The sequence below is a fragment of the Nicotiana sylvestris genome, chromosome 3 (assembly GCF_000393655.2).
Source record: "Nicotiana sylvestris chromosome 3, ASM39365v2, whole genome shotgun sequence".
Classification (NCBI taxonomy): domain Eukaryota; kingdom Viridiplantae; phylum Streptophyta; class Magnoliopsida; order Solanales; family Solanaceae; genus Nicotiana; species Nicotiana sylvestris.
Genome location: NC_091059.1, coordinates 35,906,298 through 35,915,181, shown reverse-complemented (window position 1 = coordinate 35,915,181; position 8,884 = coordinate 35,906,298).

The following is an 8,884-nucleotide window of genomic DNA, read 5'->3' as shown; positions in this document are numbered from 1 at the left end:
GTTATTGATAATCTTAAAGCCAACAACGTGGCAGCCATATAACACTAACTAGATGACTAATAAATCTAGTTAAATAGGTGGCAAGAATAAACGAGTCTTGAAAAAAGATAGTAGGACTACTTTAATACTTAAAAATATCCCAAACAAGAAATAGATATGGTGTCCATGCTTGCTAGCTCTTTTATTTTGGCAGATGTGTAGTGAATATGATTTTCATGGACTTTCAAATTGGCAGGCAACGCCACCTTGCTGCCACCATCAACCTTCTTTCATTAACCTATTAGAAGTTTTCTTATGATGAAGGTAAAAGCTTAAATTGCTGAAGGTTCACTTACAAAAATTGTGTGAAAAGGGGTTACCTGAAAGAGACCAACGGTAGAAACCTATTGTATGAAAGAACGCTTGACCTATTGCAAACTTACAGTGCGCATTTATGTTACCCTTTGAATAGCTATATATGCATTGATGTAGGTTCTTCAAATAGAAAGCCAATCAGTTTGTGGCCAGGTATGTTAAGACTATTCCTTCTTTCTTTTGGCATGATCCATACGATATGAACGGAATGTGCAAATGCACTAATTCCATGAATGACTTTATTCATAGAAGTATTCGAGACATCTGTGTTCTTGAATTTTCATGTGTTATAATATCTTATCATTTGTTCATGGGTCTCAGAAAAATACGAAAGTTGAAAAGAGTTTACTTTATGATATTACTCAGAGTCAAGATGGTCTTATGACATTCCGAATGATTTTATTGATGTACTTTTTATGCATTGCATTCATGTGCATTGACCCATGACCAGATGGCGTTATATACGCGTATATATGTAAATATATGTATACGGGATATGGGAAAAAGTTATGGCGTTATATACACACCACCACCTGATCAGCTGGTATATGATGATGATGTTGCCCACAGTGGCTGAAATATGATTCAAACGGCGTTATATACGTATATATGGGTATGTATTCAAATGGCGTTATATACGCATATGTATGTATGTATTCAAACGGCATTATATACGCGAATATATGTATGTATATATATGTATATGGGATATGGGAATGGTTATGGCGTTATATACGCACCACCACCTGATCAGCTGGTATACGATTATGACTTTGCCCACAGTGGCCGATATGATATGATGGGATGTCCTCAAAGGCTGATGATGTTATGAAACATGTACCTATGCACGACATGACATTCATACGCATATGCATGACGCTAAAAGTAATTTATGATTTACAAAGTTATTCAGACTTACAGGATGAGTCGTGTACTCTATATTTCTTCCATGTCTCTTATGTACTTATTTATATGCCTTACATACTCGGTACATTATTTGTACTGACGTCCTTTTTGCCTGGGGACGCTGCGTTTCATGCCCGCAGGTCCCGATAGATAGGTCGAGAGCCCTCCAAGTAGGCTATCAGCTCAGCAGAAGATGTTGGTGCGCTCCATTTGCTTCGGAGTTGCTTGTTTGGTTAGTATGATTTAGACGTGTATTGTTTGGTATGGCGGGACTCTATCCCGACCATTATGATATTTATGTATTCTTAGAGGCTTGTAGACATATGTCGTGTATGTAAAAGATTGTACGGCCTTGTCGGCCTATGTTTTGAGTTTATAAAGATCATGTTTCCCTATTAGGCCCGTATGTGATGTGTATATGATAATGTAATAAGAAAGATATGCTACGTTGGTACTCGGTTGAGTAAGGTACCGTGTGCCCGTCGCGGCCCATCGGTTTGGGTCGTGACAGTGGGCCTAAGGGTTGACTTTGTTGACTTTTTGAGTAGAGTTGGGAATTGCTACAAATTAATTAATTATGGGTATTGTAGTATTTTTTATTAGTTTGTACGTTGTTTGACTAGTTTCGGATTGATGGGCATAGGTTTGAGGTGCTAAAGACGCGTTGGAGCCGGTTATGGAACTTTAGAGCGAGGTAAGTCTCATGTCTAACCTTGTGAGAGAGAAATTACCCCGTAGGTGCTATATTTGTTATATGTTGTAGGAGTTTTGCACGTATGAGGTGACTAGTGTCCGTGCATATGCTAGAAAATTCCTGATTATGTCCGGGCAGACTTAGACTCAAGTCATGCTTTAATTGTGTTATTTGGGTTATTCTTGCTTGTTTAATTGCTTTAATTCATATTATGACCTTAGACTAGACTCGCACAGAGTAATGGAATCGCTATTAGATACTTGACGAGCTACTTGATTAGCCATAGAAATTGTACTTCCCTTACAGATTTCTCCCGCAATATGCGTATTTACTAGAAAATTTTCTTGAATTTCATAAATCACATATATTCGTGAGTGGGACCAAAGACCCGTAAAAGCTTCATATTCTAATGGGATCAGGATGAATGCCTCAACAACACTCTTATGGGATCGGGCTGTTTGCCTCGGCAGTATCATGTATCATATTCTTATGGGATCGGGTCGTTCGCCTCGGCATGATTATGTATAACACTCTTATGGAATCGGGTCGTTTGCCTCGGCAGTTCTATGAAATACTCTTATGGGATTGGGCCGCTCACCTCGGCAGAGTCATGTGAAATACTTGATAAGGAGTCTGTGTACTCATGAGTTTCTTGACTGAGATGTGACCGTTGATTTGGTATTAACCATTACGTATTCCATTTGAGGAGGCATCCGATAATTGAGGAGTTCGTGTTTGTTGTTCAGTTGTAGACCGTATTATTTACCTATATATGTTCTCACTATTTACTTACCATATTTCATACTTGTCTACCTTATTATATTTGACTTATTGAACCACTAGTAAGTGTCAATGTCGACCCCTCGTCACTACCTCTTTTGGGTTAGGCTAGATACTTACTGTGTACGCATTAATTTACGTACTCATGCTACACTCTGCACTTATTGTGCAGGTATATATTCTTGGTGGTCTTTTGGGCGCAAAGGCGCAGCAATTGCAGGGACTTTATAGTGAGTTGCATCCCATGTTACAATTCGCAGCATATAAAGTCCCCTTCATATTCATTTATGCTATCCTGTCTATTTTACATTTCAGGAAGATATTGTATTTGTATTTTATTTCTTAGTAGATGTTCATGCATTTGTGACACCGAGTTTTGGGATATTTTAGTGGATGTTAATGGCTTTGCTCTAATATTGTCACCTTTTATTTTATATCTTACTAACATTGTATGTATCCATGGTTTTAAATGCGCAAATTTCTTTATCTAATTAAAACTTGTGATTTCAAAAGTAATAAATGTGAGCACGTGATTTTTTTCCTATATGAATTACTCCCATAAATTCAAAACAAAATAATTTCTTTTCATCATTTGCAATTTTTGTGACATTTTCTGTTAATTATTTGCATTTGTCTGTGTATTTCATATTGTTTAATTAATAAAAAATACAAAAATATGTTGCATTTGCATTTAGGATTTAATTTTTTGCATTTTTGAATTAATCAGTAATTCAGTGTTTTATAAAAATGGAAAAATCACAAAATAATTCGTTGTTGCACTTTAATTTTAATTTTTCGAATTCTGTTAGTTTTTTTTTAATTTGGTATTTAATTAGTAGTGGTAATTATTGTTTAGAATTAATTAATTCAATTTGATAAGATAATTTGATTAGGAATTAATTTAGGTTTTATTTTTTAATTTTAATTTAATTTAAAAGAAATTAAAAGGAAAAATTGAAAAAAAGAAGAAAACAAAAAATGAGATCATATTTTTGGGCCAAATATGATTTTCCAGCCCAAAATACGCGTTTAACCCAGGCCCAGACTAGCCAAAACCTGGTCCGATCACCCTTTTCCCGAACGACACCGTTTCATGGGCAACAGATCAGGATCGTCGTGGTTTCTTGATCGGACGGTCCTGAAGCTCGGGTCATTTAGTATTTAATTGTCCGAACGCCCCCTACCCCCCTCTCATCATCTCCACACCTTCAGAGAACACCCCGCCGTCTCTGTCGCGCGCCACCTGCCGGAATTCGCCTCCGCCGGCGGCGGTGCTCCAATCAACCCCATCTTTACACCATTAGTTCCCCCTTTTCTCCTCTTTCCAAATCTCCAAACCCCCTCCCTCGAATCCCAGCCGAACTTCTCGAATCTAGAATCGAAGGGAACGACCAAAACCCTAATTTGCCCAATCTGTCCCAAAATTACACCCTAGGATCCCCTTCATCTCCTCACCCCAAATCCCTAACCCGTTTCCTTCAAATCTTCGTCAAGTTCTTCGAATTTTAGATCAAAAAATGAAGCTCTTCAATTGATTAGTGTCATCTTTGGGTTCATTTCAAAGCTCACCGGATTCCGGCCAAGTCGTCAATGTCCATTTAAGTTCGTCGCCTTTATCGTTTGCCTAAGGTTAAACCGGTGTTTTCTTTCTCTTATTCTTTGCTTAGTTTTGGTTCTGGTTTTCTTTATTTCATGTGTTTGAATCTGTGTGAATCCATTAGGTCTAATTGCAATAAGTTTTAGAGATTATACGTCTGTTTAATTGCTATTTTAGATGATCTTGTGAATGTTGAGTGTTTTATTCATGTTATGCTTGGTTCAATTAATAGAAGTTTTGCATTGTTGTTGAAAATTCCTTTGATCTGTTTGAAGCCTTTGCCATTTGTTTAGTACTATTTGTTCTACTTCAGGGGATCTTAGGGGAGTTAATTGTCATGCCTAGAACTTTGGGGGGTCTCAAAGGGAAGGGCAGGGGTAGTAATAATTGGTTGGGCAAAGGGCAGTTTGGGGACTTCATAAGGTAAGGGAATCAATTCTGTTAGGGGATAGGCTCTAGAAGATAGGATAAACATGAGTCTGTTAGGAGAGGTGATTTTCAAATTCTTTAGTGGGGTAAGAGGGTAAAAACAATTTGGTTTGAGAGGGTTAAAATGGGAAATAGCTAGCTAGAATAGGGTTGCACTAGATAGGCTTATATAAAGACCTCCTTCTCTCATTTTGGGACAATTTTACACATTCTGAAATCTGAGAGAAAATTGGAAAGTTAAGAAATACTGAAAATTCAAAAACAGCTGAAATGAGTGAAAAACACTGTTCCATTGAATTCTCTGTTTAAATTCTGAAGTTTTCCATTGCTGAAACGAGTTTTGATTTTCTTTGAGGTTGAAAATGGTTTGAGCTTGAGTATTTGAAAGAGTTTATTTAAGGGTATTGATTGGTTTACTGTTCTACTGATGTTCTGAGTGAATTTCACTGTTCGAACTGCTGCATCTGGGATGTTTCTTGCTACTGCTTGGCTGAACCTCACTCCTTCTTCCATTTTTCTTAATTTCCAGGTACATGTTCTAAATCCATCATGATGTAGCTCTCAAGTTGGGAATGAGAATAAAAGCCATGCTGATTCCTTCTATTTTATGTGTTCATTCGATTCAGTATAGTTCATTTAGCTTTACTGATTAGATGGATCTTCATGTTATGTAATTAATTAGAGACTGTTTGAACTCATGAAATGCTTTTGGATATGTTAATTTAGCAATCTATATTAGCTGAATACAGGGTTTGTTCTAGTAAATGTATGGTATACCACTGTTTTGGTAGTTGATTGTGTGCATCATTTGAATTCGACGCATGAAGTTTAGTGCATGTTGATTTTGGTTGTTCCATGCTTAGATATGTTAACAAAAGGAATACAGGGCTGTAATATTGAGAGGTGTCATCATATCAGTCTACTTTGGGTTTTAATTTGTGGTTCTATGATTAGAAATTTACATTAAGTGATGAGTTTAAAGGGGAGGGGGATAGCCTTAGGATTTCTTCAGCAAATGTGAATGTTTCATGGTGCTAGATTCAAGCTGGCCTTCTTCAGTAGTATGCGTATCTTTCTGGGGTCATCTTTCTATTTTGTGTCAGGAGTAAATCAACATGATTAAGAATCCGGGGGTAATTTGTTACGATCCAAGTAAATTTGTATGTTGGCTTCAGGAATTCTGATAATATTGGAGCATGCCTACTTCAATTTGAGTTTATTAATTAGTTGGTGGTTTCTTATTTGCTGTGTGAATAGGGTAATTGATTAAGGTCTGTATCTCTATTTGGAGCTTAGTGCTTCCAATGCTCAAAAGATCTCGTGGTGCCTGAGACTCGAACTCGAGTCGGATTACGTGGTAGCCATAGCGTTGGCTTTCCAAATTTGCTTCACTTCAGGCATCCATTTGGTGTTATGGAGATTTGATGTTGAGTCCCTCACCCCAAAATAAGAATAGCATACCTTCAGGAACTTGGGGCTCATTCTCGGGCCCAAATGAAACAATTTCTTTTGAATGTGCTTAGTTTGTTCGCGTTGGGCTGCTGGCACGTTAGTGATGGACTATCCCTCTTTGACTTTAATTCACCAATATGTTTGGGATTGGATTAAACCTTTGCTTTAAATAATCAACCTTCCCTTGTGAGTTTGTTTTCTTTTGAGGTTTCTTTAGTCACATCTTGGGCCTTAACTAACTAAATTATCAATGGTGGAGGTGTGTCATTTAGTTGATTTTCTATGGCCCTCCCAAATACTAATTAGACACTAGTGATGAATATTCGTAGAAAAGCCTTTAGGGTCGTTTAAAATACAATTGTGATTGTGTACACGTTCGCGTGACATGATTACAATTCTAAAAACTAATTAGGAGTATGTGTTCGCGCAACTTCGAACAAAGCTTCTTAATAATAAAATGGGTTTTCATAGGCTATTAATTAAATTAGCTCATATAGTCCGAGGTGTGCCATCTACCATTTAATCATTCAAAATGCCGAATGTTCGTAGTTTGCTTTAGGCACGCCAACTTTGGCCAAACTTTTCTTTTTTTTATAATAATAAAGCGTTATTAATTGTGGACACGTTCGCGTGACATGATTTTTGACGCGCCAAATAAATGGGTACACGTACGCGTGACCCGTTTCAAGATAATTTTCTTAATTAAAAAGCGGTAAAGGATAAATGCACGTAGGATCTAAAGTCACTAATTAACCATTTTAATAAGCCAAGTATGATCAAAGCGACCGTGCTAGAACCACGGAACTCGGGAATGCCTAACACCTTCTCCTGGGTTAACAGAATTCCTTACCCGAATTTCTGTGTTCGCAGACCGTGAATAGAGTCAACTTTCCTCGATTCGGGATTTTAAACCGGTGACTTGGGACAACATAAATTATCCCAAGTGGCGACTCTGGATCTTTAAATAAACAAATTCCTTTTCGATTGTCCTTTAATTGAAAAAACTCCCGTATACTTATACCCTTTACGGGGTGTAGTGAAAAAGGAGGTGTGACAATAAAAATGAATAATTGTGTTGGTGGTTCACCATTGGCTTGCCTAACGGCGACATTGGGCGCTATCACAACCTATAGTGGGAATTGGGTCATGAAGGCTTGGTATCAGAGCACTAGGTTCACTTAGGTCTGATAAGTCATGAGCAAGTCTAGTAGAGTCTTGCGGATCGGTACGAAGACATCTGTACTTATCTTCGAGGTGCTACATGGCTGTTAGGAAAACTTCCCTTCCTTGATTCATCATCGTGCAATTTGATTTCGTCGAAGCTTATGTCTTCGGTTCCTTCCTACTCATTCGTACGCGACATTAGGCAATTGTTATCAGTTGAGCATCGACAAGTTCTGAAGATGCTACAGAGGCGGTGCAGGATGTTTTTCCCTGCAAAAGGGGGTGGACCATTATTGTTGCCTTGTGAAGGAGTGTTCTGTCATTTCAGCCCAATTATGGTATTGCCTACGGTCGAGATTTGATATTTCCCAATTTGGTGGAATTCTTGTTAATATTGTGGTGTCGTCGTCCTTAATTGAACGTATTGAGGCTCATCAGCATGTTTGTCTTCATTTGTTTGCCTCTAGGCACAGTCTTTTGAGATGTAACCTAAGAGGAAGTTATCAGAAATGGCTATATGTTGCGAATTCAAGATCGAATCGGCATTTCTAGTGATGATGGTCCGAGGGAGATGATACCTGAGGTAGTCTTTGTGCTTAGGAATTTTGAATGTGATGAGAAGGGCTTGATTGGAATGTAGGAAAATATGAGTATTTGATTTTTTTTTGGACCCAATGTGGCCTTGGGTGTCAAACATATGGTTGGACCTTAGGGTGCACTCATTTTGAAAAAAAATTCTATGTTTCGAGGCCTCAAAAACCTCTTTTTGTCTCACCACGATTTGTGTGCACAGTCCGGACGCATTTCCGGAAAGCTTTTATGTGAAATCTAGGTAAAATAAGAAAATTGGCTTTAAAATTTATTAAAGTTGACTTTGGTCAACATTCTTGGTAAACGGACCCAGACCCATGATCGACGGTCATGTAGGATTCGTAGTAAAATATTGGACTTAGGCGTATGTCCGGAATCGAATTTCGAGGTCTCAAGCCCGAGAAAAGAATTTTTAAAGAAAAATTATTTGCTGGAAAATATAAAGGATTTTAGAAGTGAAATGATGTATTTTCTTGATGGTATCGGGCCCGTATTTTGGTTTTGAAGCTCGTTACAGGTTTAAAATAATAATTTGGTCGAATCTGTGAAGTTTGGTAAGAATCGGAGTTCGTTTGGTATAAATCGAACCTATATTTGAGAAATTGGAAATTTTGATGTTCTTAAGGAATTTCATGAATTGGAGGTTTAATTCGTAGTTGTTGATGTTATTTTAATGATTTGATTGCACGAACAAGTCTGTATGATGCTTTTAGACTTGTGTGCATGTTTGGTTTGGAGCCCCGAGGGCTCGGATGAGTTTTGGATAGGCTACGGGGTAAATTGGACTTAGGAAATTGCAGTTGGTATCTGGTATTTTTGCCCAGGTCTCTGATTTCGCAATTGCGAGATCAGGCTTTGCAAATGCAAAGTTCTTAGGCTTGGGAAATGCGACCCAGGCGTCGCAAATGCGAACCAAG